Source organism: Emys orbicularis, chromosome 9 (genome assembly GCF_028017835.1).
Source record: "Emys orbicularis isolate rEmyOrb1 chromosome 9, rEmyOrb1.hap1, whole genome shotgun sequence".
NCBI classification, from domain to species: domain Eukaryota; kingdom Metazoa; phylum Chordata; order Testudines; family Emydidae; genus Emys; species Emys orbicularis.
The window spans coordinates 81,836,954-81,855,131 of record NC_088691.1 but is presented as its reverse complement, the minus strand read 5'-3'; positions in this window follow the sequence as shown (position 1 = coordinate 81,855,131).

The following is an 18,178-nucleotide window of genomic DNA, read 5'->3' as shown; positions in this document are numbered from 1 at the left end:
TTTTAGGAACAATTGCTACGACAATCTTAAAGTTTTAAGTCTAATACCAAATGGGATTTACTTGATGCTGTTACAAAAAGCTCAAATTCTCATTTGTCACTTATCTTGGGTTATTTCTTAGCAGAGCATGACAGGCTGTTTCCCTTTGGGATGACAAGTAGGGATGGAGGGCTCCCCATGGTATGACCGTGGAATGTCTGGCACTTCAGAGCTGGAAATGGCCTCACATGCACTGGTTAGCAACTGACACCTCCAGATTGGATGTGAATGCCAGGAGAATTGAAATCCCTAAACTGGCAAATTGGGTTCCTCCTCTGAAATCTTCCCCCTTTTTTCTCTCTCTGTCCAGAGTCTTCAGCACAGCCAGTCTTTGTGATTTACATGGTTCCTTCCTCTCGGATCCTAGTGTCAGACAAGAATGTCTGGAAATGAATTATTTCCTACCATTGTAGGAGAGGGAGGTAGGGCTGGACTCTGAGTTAGGAGAGTTTGCATGGGAGGTTGAGCCATCAGAACAACAGTCCTAAGATCTGCTTGCTCTGCTTGTGCTTAAAGCCAACCCTAATCAAGAGACTACAAAGGCACCACCTAGTTTCCTTGATAGGGATGTCAGACTCCCAACAGCAGACAGCTTCAATTTTCCATTGCAGTGGTTGGAAGCAAGGGGAAGAAGTGAGTGGGGGAGAGAGATTCTTACAGAGGCAGAAGCTTTGCCATGCCTGACCCAATCCCGTGAGATGCCCAGTGCTTACTGAACAATGCTGAGAGCCCTCCATTCCCAGATGCTGACTGGGAGTTGAGCAGGGTTCAGCACCTGGTGGAAAACGGCACCCAATAGACCCAGAGTTTGTGCTGGGGTTTTGTGTAAACTAATCTTTCAGGCTAACTTTTGAGGCCTGAATCCTTCACAGAAATTCATTTCTTTTCTTTTGGAAGGCATGGAGAAGTGAAAAATATCTTTGGTTTCCCTTTCTTTTCTCCCTACCCACTTCCCCTGTCTCCATCTGCATGCTCTTCCTTGCAGTGCAACGTTGTATTAGGGACTAGAGTTCCCTCAGATGCTAGCTTTTGTATCTCAGGCTCTCATAATGCATAGTCCTCAACCATTTAGATTACCTGCCAGTTTTTCCTGTCTTTTCAATGCACTCAGCATAGGGATGCGTCCCTGGTGATCATAGAATCATAGAATATCAGTGTTGGAAGGGACCTCAGGAGGTCATCTAGTCCAACCCCCTGCTCAAAGCAGGGCCAATCCCCAGACAGATTTTTGCCCCAGATCCCTAAGTGATCCTCTCAAGGATTGAACTCACAACCCTGGGTTTAGCAGGCCAATGCTCAAACCACTGAGCTATCCCTCCCCCCCAAACTTTTTTTCATGCATTGTAAACAAAACAATGCATGAAAAAAAGTACCTTTCAGCATGCTTATGAGATGCAGAGGTCAGCGCAAGGGAGTGTGATTTAGGGTTCCTGATTCTCTTCCCAACTCACTCTTTGGTGTGCGGGTGTACTTTTTAAACATTGTCTATGAGCCCAGGGACAATTGTACTGGCAGAGTTTTCATAACTGCATGTCACGGTGTAACAGAGTAGATGTAGTGTATATAATAGTTCTTAGTTGCTGGAAGTTACTTTAAAGGTCTAGTTCTGTTCCCACAAAAGTCAACGGGAGTTAATAAAATAATTGCAATTTGAATCGTGACAATTTTTTACTAATTAAGATTATAAATGTTATGCAAATATTTTGACTAATATAGCAAAATTAGCTTGTATAACCATTTTTATGCCTGTAAACAAAACACTTTTCCCACTGAGAATTCCCATTATAGCCTAGCTGACATTGATACTGGCCTATGCTATTTTACTCTCCTGTATTGTGTTTTTGTTTTACATGTTAAACTATGTAAAATGGCTGTTATTAAACACAGATGCTGTAAGCTGTTTTGTAATGACCTGAAGTCTGTCGCTCTAGGGGTGAGGCGCTGGACCATTTCAAACCATTCCAAGCACAAGAGGCAATGGGGCTGTTAACAACCTTGAGGTAGTGCTCAGTCAGAATCAGGTCACTGCATTATGAGCTGGTTCTCAATATGACTTTTGTGGGTATGTAACGTTTGAACATCACACAGACTTGGAAAGCATAAAGCATGCATTAAGCCCCAACAGAACTGTTATCCTGTAAGTGCTTTTATCCAAGCATTAGACACATTTGTGAAGAAGAAACCCTGTATTCAGCCTCCCAAAGAGCACGTCTAATATGTTATAGTTTGTCTAGGGGGCATTTGTCTGTCTTATTTTATTTTAATTCCTTATTAATTTCAGGGCAGATTCTGATCTAAGAGACTTTAGTTTAAACTCACAGTGACTCCAGTGGCCAATAAATGCCTCGTACACTTGGGGGCACTGTAAAATAATTCTTCCTCCCCCTTCACATTGTTGTTGCTTGTTTAACACACATTGTTAAACACACAGTGGAGGCTTCCACCAGGTTGGGCCCCAAATTAGGCTAGATACTACACAAATATAAGTAAATAGGAGCCCTAGTCCCAAATATCTGGCCCTACCTATTTAATTGTAACACTAAAATTTTGTTAAAGGAATACAAGACAAAAATACACAGCACCTTTCTTTTTTAAGGGGGATATGAATGCCCTGTAGAATTTTGAGACTTGTGGGGAAGAGAAGACAGAGAGCCTGGGACATGATGCGTTGCACACACTGTTTTTCATCAAAGGGAAAGGGATTGAGATAAGATTGTTAACCCTTTGCCTCTGTCAGCATAGTATTGGTTGAAATCTGATGGAGCAGATTTGTGTCAAATGGGGTGATTACCTTGGTTAATCTGGATTGTCTCTGCTTGGTTGCTGATGTGAGTCTTCCCAATATGAAGAAATTTCTGTTTACTTTGCAGTTAATATCAACTAGCATCAGACCAAACTGTCTGCGTCTATGAAGGTAGGGCCTTACTGAGAGGGGACAATGCTAGTTCGTCTATGCTTGATTTATCAATGTCATTTACAGAGGCTCTGGTTGTGCTGGGAAGACATTTGTGTCGCAACCTGTACTTTGAATCATTGTTCCTTCCTGGCTGGTGAAGGCCTGTGGGGAAATACTGAGTTCTTTGCTGGTAGAGATTGTCATTTCCTCCTTTGAGGAGGGCAGGTTGCTGTCTGCTTTAAAAGACACATTCAGCCTGGGCTCAAAAAGCCATCTCTTGATGTTGACAATCTATCCAGCTATTAACCTGTATTAAAACATCCAATCTTGTTTGGACAGTATGCCAAAAGTCATGGGGAGACAACTCACAGATTATCTGGATGCCTCTGACTTCTTTGACCCTTGTCATATGGAGTTCGAATTTGGGTAGGGCATAGAACCTGCACTGGTTGATGATCTTTCTGGTGTGGTAAAGATCAGGGACCAAATCTCCGGTCTTTTTAAAATCCTCTTTGCTCCCATAATCCATGCCTTTGTCACTTGTAGACTGGTCTACAGTAATGTGGGTTCTATACAGTTCAGATGCTGAAGCTAGTGAAGACTATAGAAGCTCATCTGAAGTGGAGTACCTCAATGTGAGCACAGGTCATCAGTGATCTGTGACCTGCAGTGGCTGCCCATTGTCTTCTGGGCGAAGTTTAAGATTATGACTGTTGTCCTACCGAGCCCTTTCTGAGAGAACCATCCTCCTCTGGGCCACAGTACCATGGCTGGGATCAGTGGAAGCACTCAAGCTGGAGCTCTCTTGATCTATAGAAGAGAGGTGGATGCAGTCAGGGCATTCTCTGTGAGTGCCCCTTGAGTTGGGGGATTCCTCACCTCTTGGGTATGTGGCCTAGTTTCTCTTTTTGAGCAGGGCTGAAATGACTAAGATTAGGGTTTCTTTACAAATCTATAGTTGCAGGGAAGACATGTAATTTGGTTTCTGCTCTATTTTGCTGCCTGACAGTGTTATGAATAGTGAGAAACGTGCTGCTGTTCTGGTTTTGTAATGATTTTTCTAGTGTATTTTAATTGGTGACAGGGGCACCTGGAGCCTGGCCATGGGTGTTTTATAAAATCCAGACAAATAAATGCATACATGTAAGTGTGGGGTGTTTATTTTATTTTAATGTTTTAAATGGCTGCTAAATAGAACCAAAGGACTGTTTTTATTTTAAAGCAAATGCGAGTGTGCTTTCCTTGTCCCCTTCTGTGCCTGATCCACAGAGGATATGAATCTGTTACAGCCAGACCTAACACTCCGTGGCTGTTTAGCTTAAACTAGAGTAGTTCATGCTTTTCGTTCTGGAGGTCCCTAGTTCAGTCTTTGTTGTTTCAGCCAAGATAGCATCTGTGATGTAAGGGGACTCATCCAGGATTCAAACTGCTGTGGGCCTCCGACACTCACTATCCAGTGGGTTATATATGTATGCTGCACATGTATCATGAACCTCTGACCCAGCACACCTACACTGTGTATAATAATCCAGAAACCTCTGGGACTGCAGTACATCTAACATTGCCTGGGGAATGTAATATGCCAATATTTCCTTCTTGTCTGCACAAATATGGAATTTCCTTCCAAAAATACACTTACTTGAAGCTCAAAGTACTAATATTTTGTGCTGTACCACTGATAGGTTTAAGGTGAAATATTTTTTAGAGGCATTTAAAATTTATCAGCTATATTTTTTTCTTTCCCTCACTGCTCTGTAGAATTCAGCTCATGGTGCAAAGGGACCCTACCTTTATTTAGTATATTGGTTTATTTCTCTTTCTAGATACAGAAGATGCCACCCATAGGTCTGGGCACATCCACACTATCATAACCAGTGTTAAATATAATCACCAGTAAACTAGAAACCTTCAACAATCTCCAATACTGACCAATTAGTGACTGTCTGGATTAAGGTCAAAGCAACCTCCTAAATACCTGAGAGAACAGATGATCTTTTCAGCATGCATGGAATGGCAACAAATCTGGGCTCCAGACGATCCAGGGGAAGCACATTCCTGAGTCAAGGCCTGATGGAGAATACCCTGCCAGCTGCTTCCTTCCATTCCTCACAAGGGAGCTCCGTGCTGAGTGCCCCTGTGGATCACAACTCTGGATGTATTGTTTGGGGAGAAAGATGATCTCTTAGGTAGCTGCATCATAAACCATTTAGAGCTTTATAGGTTAAAGCTATCATCTTAAGTTCCACCCAGGCAGTTAGTGCAATTTATAGAGGGTATTGGTTTTATGTACTCTGAGTGAAGTTTCATTTAAACAGCAGGCAGCTGCATTCTGCACCAGTTTCAGTCTCCAAGTGATCCCAGGATGTAGCCCCATGTAGAGCACATTGTAGCCTTGAGATGAGAAACACATGATTAATTATAGCAATCAGACAGAAATACATACACACAAATGAAAAATAGAACTCTGCTACAGCTATCCCCTGGGCATCAAGAGCAGATACCTGTATCATGCAAGATCACGTAAAAGGTTGTTACAAGGAGGATAGGACAAGAAGCAATGGGCTTAAATTGCAGCCAGGGTGGTTTAGGTTGGACATTAGGAAAAAATTCCTAGTTGTCAGAGTAGTTAAGCACTGGAATAAATTGCCTAGGGAGGTTGTGGAATCTCTGTCATTGGAGATTTTTAAGAGCAGGTTAGACAAATACTCCCTCAGGGATGGTCCAGATGGTCCAGATAATACTTAGTCCTGCCATGAGTTCAGGGGACTGAACTAGATGACCTCTTGAGGTCCCTTCCTACAATTCTACAGTTCTAAGTTTCACTATAGAAAGCTGGCTAGATCGTCAGGCTCAACAGGTAGTGATCAATGGCTCCATGTCTAGTTGGCAGCCGGTATCAAGCGGAGTGCCCCAAGGGTCGGTCCTCGGGCCGGTTTTGTTCAATATCTTCATTAATGATCTGGAGGATGGCGTGGACTGCACTATCAGCAAGTTTGCAGATGACGCTAAACTGGGAGGAGTGGTAGATACGCTGGAGGGTAGGGATAGGATACAGAGGGACCTAGACAAATTAGAGGATTGGGCCAAAAGAAACCTGATGAGGTTCAACAAGGACAAGTGCAGAGTCCTGCACTTAGGATGGAAGAATCCCATTCACTGTTACAGACTAGGGACCGAATGGCTAGGAAGCAGTTCTGCAGAAAAGGACCTAGGGGTTACAGTGGATGAGAAGCTGGATATGAGTCAACAGTGTGCCCTTGTTGCCAAGAACGCTAACGGCATTTTGGGCTGTAGAAGTAGGGGTATTGCCAGCAGATTAAGGGACGTGATCATTCCCCTCTATTCGACATTGGTGAGGCCTCATCTGGAATGGGTTACCTAGGAAGGTGGTGGAATCTCCTTCCTTAGAGGTTTTTAAGGTCAGGCTTGACAAAGCCCTGGTTGGGATGATTTAGTTGGGATTAGGTCCTGCTTTGAGCAGGGGGTTGGACTAGATGACCTCCCTTCCAACCCTGATATTCTATGATTCTATGGAGTACTGTGTCCAGTTTTGGGCCCCACACTACAAGAAGGATGTGGAAAAATTGGAAAGAGTCCAGCAGAGGGCAACAAAAATGATTAGGGGGCTGGAGCACATGACTTATGAGGAGAGGCTGAGGGAACTGGGATTGTTTAGTCTGCAGAAGAGAAGAATGAGGGGGGATTTGATAGCTGCTTTCAACTACCTGAAAGGGGGTTCCAAAGAGGATGGATCTAGACTGTTCTCAGTGGTAGCAGATGGCAAAACAAGTAGTAATGGTCTCAAGGTGCAGTGGGGGAGGTTTAGGTTGGATATTAGGAAAAAAGTCTCATGCTTAAGGACATAAACCAACCTCTAACTGTGGAGGTTTGAAAGTAACTTCCCTTATGGACCGGTTATTCTGTAATTGCCTGTATAGGTCTGATCCAAAATGGCAACTCTTATGTTCCTATATTCTTAGAAAAAACAGTAAGGGTTGGCACTCAGACCAACCCTCTTCTCCCCCTCTGCCTCAACAATAGATTATAGGAATTGTATTGATCAGTGTAATTTCTGTGTGGTACAAGTGACAGTAAAGGCCCTATGAGGCAATCGTTACTTATGGAATACATTCCCAAGTCATTTATCAAGGAACCAAAAAAAAAAGAGGAAATGTATTAATGTCAAAAATCATGCAATAGAGCTTCGTTCTCTATTATCAGCAGAATTTAATTAAGTCTGAAGCTAGTCCAGAAATATTCAGGGATGTATTAATTTTGTGTTTCCATTCAGCACGCCAGGTGAACTGCTAAATTGCGGATATAGAATAGTCACAGATCGGGACAAGTCAGTCTATCAAAAGGTGAAAGTGACAGGAGGGCAACCTGACAGTAAGGTTGACAAATAAGCCTGTCAGGTAAGAATCTAAATGTCTGATCTGGCTGTGACATCTTGTTGTTGTGAAGAAAAACTGAGCCTAATGAAAGGCTCTCAGTTTTCATTTAGAGATGCCCTGCAGGCCAGTGGTCACACATCTGTGCATACCTCCACACCACTTCTATCCCCCTGACCCCTGAGGTCAATGATATCATTGCACTTATGTAGGTGGGTGTCAGAGCACTGAGTTTCGGCAGCAATTCTATCACAACCTCTGCCTTTTTTGGAATGAAAATAGAAGAGGAGATATTGTTGGTGCCACAGGCGCAGAACGGGTGACCTGAATTTTCAAAGCTGATGAAGAGCACAATTAAAAAATGATGACTAGCAGTATAACCAAAGCGCCAGCTGCACGACAGGAAAGGAATAATTTAAGATATGAAGTAACTTTTACACTTGATCCCTGGTGGCGTCACTGAAGTAAACATGTTGGAACATAGCCTGAGAAGGCAATTCTGAAGTTTTTTCTAGCTCTCCTGTTGATCCAGTACTTTGCCAAGAAAGCCCAGAAACTATGCCTGCATAGCTATTAGAACATAAGGTTCAGAATATTGGTGTCTTTAGATGCTTTTCATATTAGCTTTTAAGCTGGTGAGATGTTCTAATTCCAAAAAAATACTATTTATTTAATACATTTATAAGGCACCTATCATCTAAGTGCAGCACAATCAGATCACAAATCAAAAGACAACAATAATAATTTAAAAAAAATCAAACAGCTCAAACAGATCCCCAGCCAGCACCAAAGGGCAGATGTCGTAGTTTTCAGGCGAGCCATCTTGCCAAATAAAATGCAACAATTCTCAGTCCACATGCAAAATATTGAAGAAATGCAAAACTGAAGAAATCTAATTCTCTCTCACCACATTCCCTCCCATCCACCCCAACAACATCAATGACAGAGTCAGGATTGTTGGCTCCCATTGTCCCACCCCCACAGCAAGGGATTCCAGGTTCTTCTCTTCTGTGGGAGAGAATTCCACAAGCAGGACCCAGAACAAGAAATCTGTGCTGCTGGATTAGGGTATGTCTACACTACGAAATTAGGTCGAATTTATAGAAGCCGGTTTTATAGAAATCGGTTGTATACAGCCGATTGTGTGTGTCCCCACATAAAATGCTCTAAGTGCATTAAGTTGGCGGACCGCGTCCACAGTACCGAGGCTAGCGTCGACTTCCGGAGCGTTGCACTATGGGTAGCTATCCCACAGTTCCCGCAGTCTCCGCCGCCCATTGGAATTCTGGGTTGAGATCCCAATGCCTGAATGATGCAAAACAGTGTCGCGGGGGGTTCTGGGTACATGTCGTCAGGCACCTCCCCCTCTGTCAGAGCAACGGCAGACAAAGATTCGCGCCTTTTTACCTGGGTTACCTGTGCAGACAACATACAACGCCAAGCATGGAGCCCGCTCAGCTCATCGTCACCATATGTCATCTGGGTGCCGGCAGACGTGGTACTGCATTGCTACACAGCAGCAGCCCCTTGCCTTTTGGTAGAAGATGGTGTATTACGACTGGTATCCATCGTCGTCGTACTGCAGTGGCTGAAAGACCGTATGTCCCCCAGTCGCTGCCTTCCTAATGACAATGATGGCTATCAGTCGTGGTATGCTATTTTCTGCCAAGCGCCCAGTATTTTCTGCCAAGCACCCAGAAGATGCCGAGGGCTATCAGTCATGCTGCACCGTCATCTGCCAGCTTAAGATGTAAAAAATAGATTTGTTCTGTATTCATTTGCTTCCCCCTCCCTCCGCGAAATCAACGGCCTGCTAAACCCAGGGTTTTGAGTTCAATCTTTGGGGGGGGGCATTCTGTGTGACAGTTGTTTGTGTTTCTCCCTGATGCACAGCCACCTTTGTTGATTTTAATTCCCTGTACCTGTACGCCATGTCGTCACTCGCCCCTCCCTCCCTCCCTCCGTCCGTCAGATACTAGTTTCACGCCTTTTTTCAGACCAGACGCCATAGCACTGGGATCATGGAGCCCGCTCAGATCACCGCGGCAATTATGAGCACTATGAACACCACGCGCATTGTCCTGGAGTATATGCAGAGCCAGGACATGCCAAAGCAAAACCAGGACCAGCCGAGGAGGCAATTGCAGCGCGGCGACGAGAGTGATGAGGAAATTGACATGGACATAGACCTCTCACAAGGCACAGGCCCCAGCAATGTGGAAATCATGGTGTTACTGGGGCAGGTTCATGCCGTGGAACGCCGATTCTGGGCCCGGGAAACAAGCACAGACTGGTGGGACTGCATCGTGCTGCAGGTGTGGGACGATTCCCAGTGGCTGCGAAACTTTCGCATGCGTAAGGGCACTTTCATGGAACTTTGTGACTTGCTTTCCCCTGCCCTGAAGCGCCAGAATACCAGGATGAGAGCAGCCCTCACAGTTGAGAAGCGAGTGGTGATAGCCCTGTGGAAGCTTGCAACGCCAGACAGCTATCGGTCAGTCGGAAATCAATTTGGAGTGGGCAAATCTACTGTGGGGGCTGCTGTGATCCAAGTTGCCAGGGCAATCAAAGACCTGCTGATATCAAGGGTAGTGACTCTGGGAAACGTGCAGGCCATAGTGGATGGCTTTGCTGCAATGGGATTCCCAAACTGTGGTGGGGCGATAGAGGAAACCCATATCCCTATCTTGTCACCGGAGCACCAAGCCACCGAGTACATAAACCGCAAGGGGTACTTTTCAATGCTGCTGCAAGCCCTGGTGGATCACAAGGGACGTTTCACCAACGTCAACGTGGGATGGCTGGGAAAGGTACATGATGCTCGCGTCTTCAGGCACTCTGGTCTGTTTCGAAAGCTGGAGGAAGGGACTTTCTTCCCGGACCAGAAAATAACCGTTGGGGATGTTGAAATGCCTATCGTGATCCTTGGGGACCCAGCCTACCCCTTAATGCCATGGCTCATGAAGCCGTACACAGGCAGCCTGGACAGTAGTCAGGACCTGTTCAACTACAGGCTGAGCAAGTGCCGAATGGTGGTGGAATGTGCATTTGGACGTTTAAAAGCGCGCTGGCGCAGCTTACTGACTCGCTCAGACCTCAGCGAAAAGAATATCCCCATTGTTATTGCTGCTTGCTGTGCGCTCCACAATATCTGTGAGAGTAAGGGGGAGACATTTATGGCGGGGTGGGAGGTTGAGGCAAATCGCCTGGCCGCTGATTACGCGCAGCCAGACACCAGGGCGGTTAGAAGAGCACAGCAGGGCGCGGTGCGCATCAGAGAAGCTTTGAAAACGAGTTTTGTGACTGGCCAGGCAACGGTGTGAAACTTCTGTTTGTTTCTCCTTGATGAACCCTCCGCCCCCCCCACCCGGTTCACTCTACTTCCCTGTAAACCAACCACCCCACCCTCCCCTCCCCTCCCCCCTTCGATCACCACTTGCAGAGGCAATAAAGTCATTGTTATTTCACATTCATGCATTCTTTATTAATTCATCACACAACTAGGGGGATAATTGCCAAGGTAGCCCGGGATGGGTGGGGGAGGAGGGAAGGAAAAGGACACACTGCAGTTTAAAACTTTAACTCTTATTGAAGGCCAGCCTTCTGATGCTCGGGCAATCATCTGGGGTGGAGTGACTGGGTGGCCGGAGGCCCCCCCACCATGTTCTTGGGCGTCTGGGTGAGGAGGCTATGGAACTTGGGGAGGAGGGCTGTTGGTTACACGGGCTGTAGCGGCGGTCTCTGCTCCTGCTGCCTTTCCTGCAGCTCAACCATACGCTGGAGCATATCAGTTTGATGCTCCAGCAGCCGGAGCATCGACTCTTGCCTTGTCTGCAAGCTGACGCCACCTATCATCTTCAGCCCGCCACTTGCTCTGTTCATCCCATGATTCAGCCCGCCACCTCTCCTCTCGTTCATACTGTGCTTTTCTGTAGTCTGACATTGACTGCCTCCACACATTCTGCTGTGCTCTGTCAGCGTGGGAGGACATCTGGAGCTCCGTGAACATATCATCCTGAGTCCGCCGTTTTCTCCTTCTAATCTTCACTAGCCTCTGTGAAGGAGAAACATTTGCAGCTGGTGGAGGAGAAGGGAGAGGTGGTTAAAAAAGACACATTTTAGAGAACAATGGGTACACTCTTTCACGTTAAATTTTGCTGTTCACATTACACAGCACATGTACTTTCATTACAAGGTCGCATTTTTCCTCTTCTATTGAGGGCCTGCCGGTTTGGTGTGAGAGATCACTCACGCAGTGCCAGGCAACAGATTTCGGCTTGCAGGCAGCCATGGTAAGCCACAGTCTTTTGGCTTTTTTAACCTTCTTAACATGTGGGAATGGTTTCAAACAGTAGCGCCCTCATTTCCCATACCAAGCACCCGTTGGCTTGGCCATTTAAAATGGGTTTGCAATGTAAAAGGAGGGGCTGCGGTTTCCGGGTTAACATGCAGCACAAACCCAATTAACCCCCCTCACCCCCCACACCCAATTATCGGGGATGATCACTTCACCCCTCCCCCCCCCCCCCGCGTGGCTAACAGCGGGGAACATTTCTGTTCAGCAGAGCAGGAAGGGGCACCTCTGAATGTCCCCTTAATAAAATTGCCCCATTTCAACCAGGTGACCGTGAATGATATCAGTCTCCTGAGGATAACAAAGAGCGATAAGGAATGGATGTTGTCTGCATGCCAGCAAACACCAGGACCATACGCTGCCATGCTTTGTAATGCAATGATTCCAGACTAAGTGCTACTGGCCTGGCGTGGTAAAGTGTCCTACCATGGCGGACGGGATAAGGCAGCCCTCCCCAGAAACCTTTTGCAAAGGCTTTGGGAGTACATGAAGGAGAGCTTTCTGGAGATGTCCCTGGAGGATTTCCGCTCCATCCCCATACACGTTAACAGACTTTTCCAGTAGCTGTACTGGCCGCGATTGCCAGGGCAAATTAATCATTAATCATTAAACACGCTTGCTTTTAAACCATGTGTAATATTTACAAAGGTACACTCACCAGAGGTCCCCTGTGTGCCCTCAGGGGATGGGAGCACGCCTTGGGTGAGTTCGGGGGTTACTGGTTCCAGGTCCAGGGTGATAAACATATCCTGGCTGTTGGGGAAACCGGTTTCTCCGCTTCCTTGCTGCTGTGAGCTATCTACATTATCTTCATCCTCATCTTCCTCGTACCCCGAACCCACTTCCCTGTGTGTTTCTCCAGTGAGGGAGTCATAGCACACGGTTGGGGTAGTGGTGGCTGCACCCCCTAGCATGGCATGCAGCTCCGCGTAGAAGCGGCATGTTTGCGGCTCTGCCCCGGACCTTCCGTTTGCCTCTCTGGCTTTGTGGTAGGCTTGCCTTAGCTCCTTAATTTTCACATGGCACTGCTGTGCGTCCCTGTTATGGCCTCTGTCCTTCATGGCCTTGGAGACCTTTTCTAATATTTTGCCATTTCGTTTACTGCTACGGAGTTCAGCCAGCACTGATTCATCTCCCCATATGGCGAGCAGATCCCGTACCTCCCGTTCGGTCCATGATGGAGCTCTTTTGCGATCCTGGGACTCCATCACGGTTACCTGTGCTGATGAGCTCTGCGTGGTCACCTGTGCTCTCCACGCTGAGCAAACAGGAAATGAAATTCAAATGTTCGCGGGGCTTTTCCTGTCTACCTGGTCAGTGCATCTGAGTTGAGAGTGCTGTCCAGAGCGGTCACAATGAAGCACTGTGGGATAGCTCCCGGAGGCCAATAATGTCGAATTCCATTCACACTACCCCAATTCCGACCCGCTAAGGCCGATTTTATCGCTAATCCCCTCGTCGGAGGTGGAGTAAAGAAACCGGTTTAAAGGGCCCTTTAAGTCGAAAGAAAGGGCTTCGTCGTGTGAACGTGTCCAGGCTGAATTCGATTTAAAGCTGCTAAAGTCGACCTAAACTCGTAGTGTAGACCAGGCCTTAGTCCTGGTCCTGCATGGATTTAGGGCCCAGGACCCCACCCACTGATTGACGAACTACTGGGCAGTGATTTATGGAGAGGTCCTTAAACCCCAGATTATGAAAGGCTTTATATACAATATATGAAAACTTTGACTTGTACTGAATTAATTTACATATCATTCAGATCCGCCGTGCAGTTTTATGGGTGAAGAAGAAGCCTACAAACCATAATGGTGATTGAGGGAGAAGCAGAATCCTCGTTGACATTTTTCACTTAGTATTCAGCTGGCTGCTAAATGTTTGGCATCTGACCAAACTGATTTGAATCATAATCAAAGGATTCTTTTGCACATGTGTCTGGGTCAAGTGCAGGTACTTGGCAGCATAAGCCTCAGAGAGCACAAATACCCAGTCACGGCAAAGCTCCTCTGGTTGAGCAATTCATGAAATATCATTGTCTTGAGTGAGCAAGATTGTATCAGGTTAGGAATTATTTCCTTGTATGAGATTTTAGTTTATAATTTGGACAGTTCCTTCCCGACTTCTATCATGGAGATAGCTGTAGGTGTGGTACAGATCAGTATTTGAACTAGAGTTTCTGGGCTAGAGCCTCAGTTGTTTGAAGTTAGTGGAGCTATGCCAGTTTGCACCACCTGAGGGTTGAGACCTTAAAAGCTAAATGCCACATGCCTTTAGCTTGCTGAGGCTAGCCAGTTTAGGCACTGTGCTGGCTTTGCGTTTCTAGGTAAGCATTCCAGGTCCAGACCTAGTGTTTGACACCCCTCTTGGCAGAGGGGGCTCCATGGGGTGAAACTAGTATTGTCTCCCACAAAGCCCCCAGGCAGCTCTAGCATGTTCCCCAGAATCCCGCTGAAGGTGTGAGCCTTCTGGTTTACAGAATACCTCTTCAGAGAGCTGTGACAGTGAAAGTCAACAAACACAGACTTTGCACAAGATTCTAATACACTATTATTCTTTCTTATGTTTCACAAGAAATACACAGATCTATCCATAATTATTGTAAGCAGGGCCTGCTGAATGCTTCCCTGATAGCTAGCTGGGAGGAGGAGAGACTTCAAGAGCAAACTGTATTTACATAATCACACCTACTCTCATAGGTGCTGGAACATAGGTGCTGCAGCACCCCCTGGCTTGAAGTTGTTTCCATCATATACAGCAGGCCTGCACAACACGCGGCCCGCGGGCCGCATGCGGCCCGCGTGGGCCCACTGTGCGGCCCGCGGGCAAGCGGTGGGGAGCGGTTTCCGGGTTCACCCCCTGCCCGGGGGGCCCGACCTCACAGCCCCGCGCGCCGCGCTCTGACTGCCCTGACAGTCAGAAGCGCGGCTGCCGGGTTCGCCCCCTGCCGGCGGGGGGGGGGGGGGGGCGACCTCAGCCCCGCGCGCCGCGCTCTGACTGCCCTGAGCAGGGGGCTGGCCCGGCAGCCGCGCTTCTGACTGTCAGGGCAGTCAGAGCGCGGCGCGCGGGGCTGAGGTCGCCCCCCCCCCGCCGGCAGGGGGCGAACCCGGCAGCCGCGCTTCTGACTGTCAGGGCAGTCAGAGTGCAGCGCGCGGGGCTGTGAGGTCGGGCCCCCCGGGCAGGGGGTGAACCCGGAAACCGCCCCCCACCGCGGGCTGTGAGGTCGCCCCCCCCCCCCCCCCGCACACGCGTCGCCATCTCCCGCGCCTCCTGCCTGGCGTCCAGCGTCACTTCCGGGGCTGCTGAGGCGGGAAGCGCTGGCTGGGCACGAGGCAGACCTGGTAAGTCGGAGCGAGGGGGGAGGCATCCGGCCTGGGCTCTAGCCGCAGCTCACGGGGGCTGGGGTCAGGGGGATGTCCGGGTCAGGGGGATGTCCAGCTCAGAGGGGCTGGGCTCAGAGCTAGGGGTCAGGGCTGCGGGGGGATGGGGTCGGGGGGGGGTGTCTGGCTCAGAGGGGCTGTGCTCGGAGCTGGGGGTCAGGGCTGCTGGGGGATGGGGTCGGGGGGTGCTTAGCTCAGAGGGGCTGGGCTCGGAGCTAGGGGTCAGGGCCGGGGGGGGCTGGGGTCAGGGGGTGTCCGGCTCAGAGGGGCTGTGCTCGGAGCTGGGGGTCAGGGCTGCTGGGGGATGGGGTCGGGGGGTGCTTAGCTCAGAGGGGCTGGGCTCGGAGCTAGGGGTCAGGGCTGTGGGGAGATGGGGTCGGGGGGGTGTCTGGCTCAGAGGGGCTGTGCTCGGAGCTGGGGGTCAGGGCTGCTGGGGGATGGGGTCGGGGGGTGCTTAGCTCAGAGGGGCTGGGCTCGGAGCTAGGGGTCAGGGCTGTGGGGAGATGGGGTCGGGGGGGTGTCTGGCTCAGAGGGGCTGTGCTCGGAGCTGGGGGTCAGGGCTGCTGGGGGATGGGGTCGGGGGGTGCTTAGCTCAGAGGGGCTGGGCTCGGAGCTAGGGGTCAGGGCTGTGGGGAGATGGGGTCGGGGGGGTGTCTGGCTCAGAGGGGCTGTGCTCGGAGCTGGGGGTCAGGGCTGCTGGGGGATGGGGTCGGGGGGTGCTTAGCTCAGAGGGGCTGGGCTCGGAGCTAGGGGTCAGGGCTGTGGGGAGATGGGGTCGGGGGGTGTCTGGCTCAGAGGGGCTGTGCTCGGAGCTGGGGGTCAGGGCTGGGGGGGGATGCCCAGCTCAGAGAGCCTTACCATGCTGCTAACCCCCGCCTCCCCCGTCTCCCAGAGCCTCAGCGCGCCGCGTCCAGGAGCGGCCCTGGACAGCGCTGCAGCGGCCTGGCTCCAGCGGGACGTGAGCTCCCGCTGCTCGGCTGCAGCTCGCAGCCCCGCCCTCTTACCACACGGCTCTGAGCGGGAGGAGCTCAGGCCTCTCTGGAGCAGCGCCGCTGCAGCGCTGTCCAGGGCTGCTCCTGGACGCGGCGCTAGGATGACCAGACGTCCCGATTTTATCGGGACTGTCCTGATATTTGCTTGTTTGTCCCGCGTCCTGAACGATGTTCGGTCGGGACACTGGACAAACAAACAATTTTGCCCTCTGCTCCGGCGCACAGGTGGAGCCCGGAGGGGCTCTCACCCCCCCCCCCCCCGCCCCACTCCCCCTCCTCCTTCCCCCATTGGATCCCTCCCCAAATCCCTGCCCCCAGCCCCGCCCCCTCACTGCCCCATTGGATCCCGAGCCGGGCCTGGGGAGGAGATGCCCCTGTGCAGCAGCCTGGGCACACGGGCCATGGCCGGCCGGGGCCGGGAGCGCTGCAGTGCAGCGCGGCGGCTGCTCCAGCCCTGCAGCCCACGGGGCAGCACGGTGCGTCCGGGGGCAGCGCGGAGCGGGCAGGGCCCGGGTGGGCGGCGCGGCCCGGGGGTGTGGGCCACCCATCAGAGACACGCGGCGGAGAGGGGCTGCCGGGGCGAGACTTGTCCCAGGCGGGGCGGCCGGCGTACAGGGGCGAGGAGCCGGTCAGGGTCCCCCAAACCGATAAACTTCCCCGCCGCTGCCGGGGAGCCCCGCACCTCTCCCACTCGGCTGCGCTCCAGCGGGCCGGGGGGCCTGAGGCTCCGCGGGGAAGGCAGCTAATGCCCCCGGACCCTGCGAAACTTTTTTTTTTTTTTCCCCCTCCGCCTCCATTTTTTTTGCCCCCCCCCCCCCACGCGTCCCGATATTTCATCCCTGTGATCTGGTCACCCTACGCGGCGCACTGAGGCACCGGGGGATGGGGGAAGGCGAAGGCAGAGGCGGGGTGGAGCCTCCAACATTCTCATGGGGGATCCTGCGGGGCCTGGGGCAAATTGCCCCACTTGCCCCCCCCCTCCGGGCGGCCCTGTGTGTGTATGTGTGTGTTGCACCTGCCCTGCCCCAACTGCTGCCCCCTTCCCTGGTCCAGGGACCTTACCCCTCCCTGGACCCTATCACATTGCTCCCCACCCCCCCAGGCTCCCTGCAGCCCCTGTGTTTGTGTGTTGGACAGTCACATCCAATCCCTTCACACTGCCCCCCTTTCCTCTCCCTGGCTTAGTTCATAGCCCCAGAAAATCCCTTCAAACTGTGCCCATTTTCCCCTCCCCTTATTTCATGGGGGGATGACGAACTGAGAGGGTGGGTGGGCAGGTAGTGGCGGCAAGGCTTTATACTTGGGGGGAGGTGAGGAGGCGAGCGGCGAGTCGGTGGCTGGAAGGAGGCATCCATTTTCAGTATTTTAATTTTTGGTACTGCTGTGTGCAGTAATATAGTGACCCCTGGGGATTAAAGAGGGGTGTAATGGTGGGGCTGAGCAGGGAGGGGGCGGGTCCTATTCTACTGCTGTGATCTGGTTACCCTATGCGCACCGTTTCTTTCCCCCTCTACAGGCTTCCACACACTGTCAGTGCCTTGCTAGTGTGCCACGCGCCGTGAGAGATCTCTTCTCTTTGTGTGTGACTGAGTGTTTTCCTTGTGTGTGAATTTATTCAACAAAATCTTGAGCTTCATAATGGCTACCATGAGTGAAAAGAAAAATAGAAAAATAGAATCAGAGCACAGAGTTTTCAACACTGAATGGACAAATAAATACTTATGTACTGTTTCCAAAGACAAAATACTGTGCCTTGTGTGTCGCGAAACGTTAGCCGTTCCGAAAGAATACAACCTTCGGCGGCACTTTGAAACTAAACATCCCAATCTCGCCAAATTGAACCCAAATGAAAAAATAATTAAAGCAGCCAGTTTAGTGAAAAACCTTAGTGGAGAACAGCAAATTTTCAAGAAAGTGAGCACTGAGAATGATACAGTTACTAAAGTAAGCTTTCAAATTTCTAAGGAAATTGCTGCTGCTGGGAAATGCTTCACAGAAGGCGAGTTTTTAAAAAAGTGTATGTTGATTGCTGTATCTGAGTTATGTCCAGAAAAGAGGGGAATATTTGAGAATGTCAGTCTATCACGCATGACTGTACAGAGAAGAATAGCTGACATTTCTACTAATCTAAG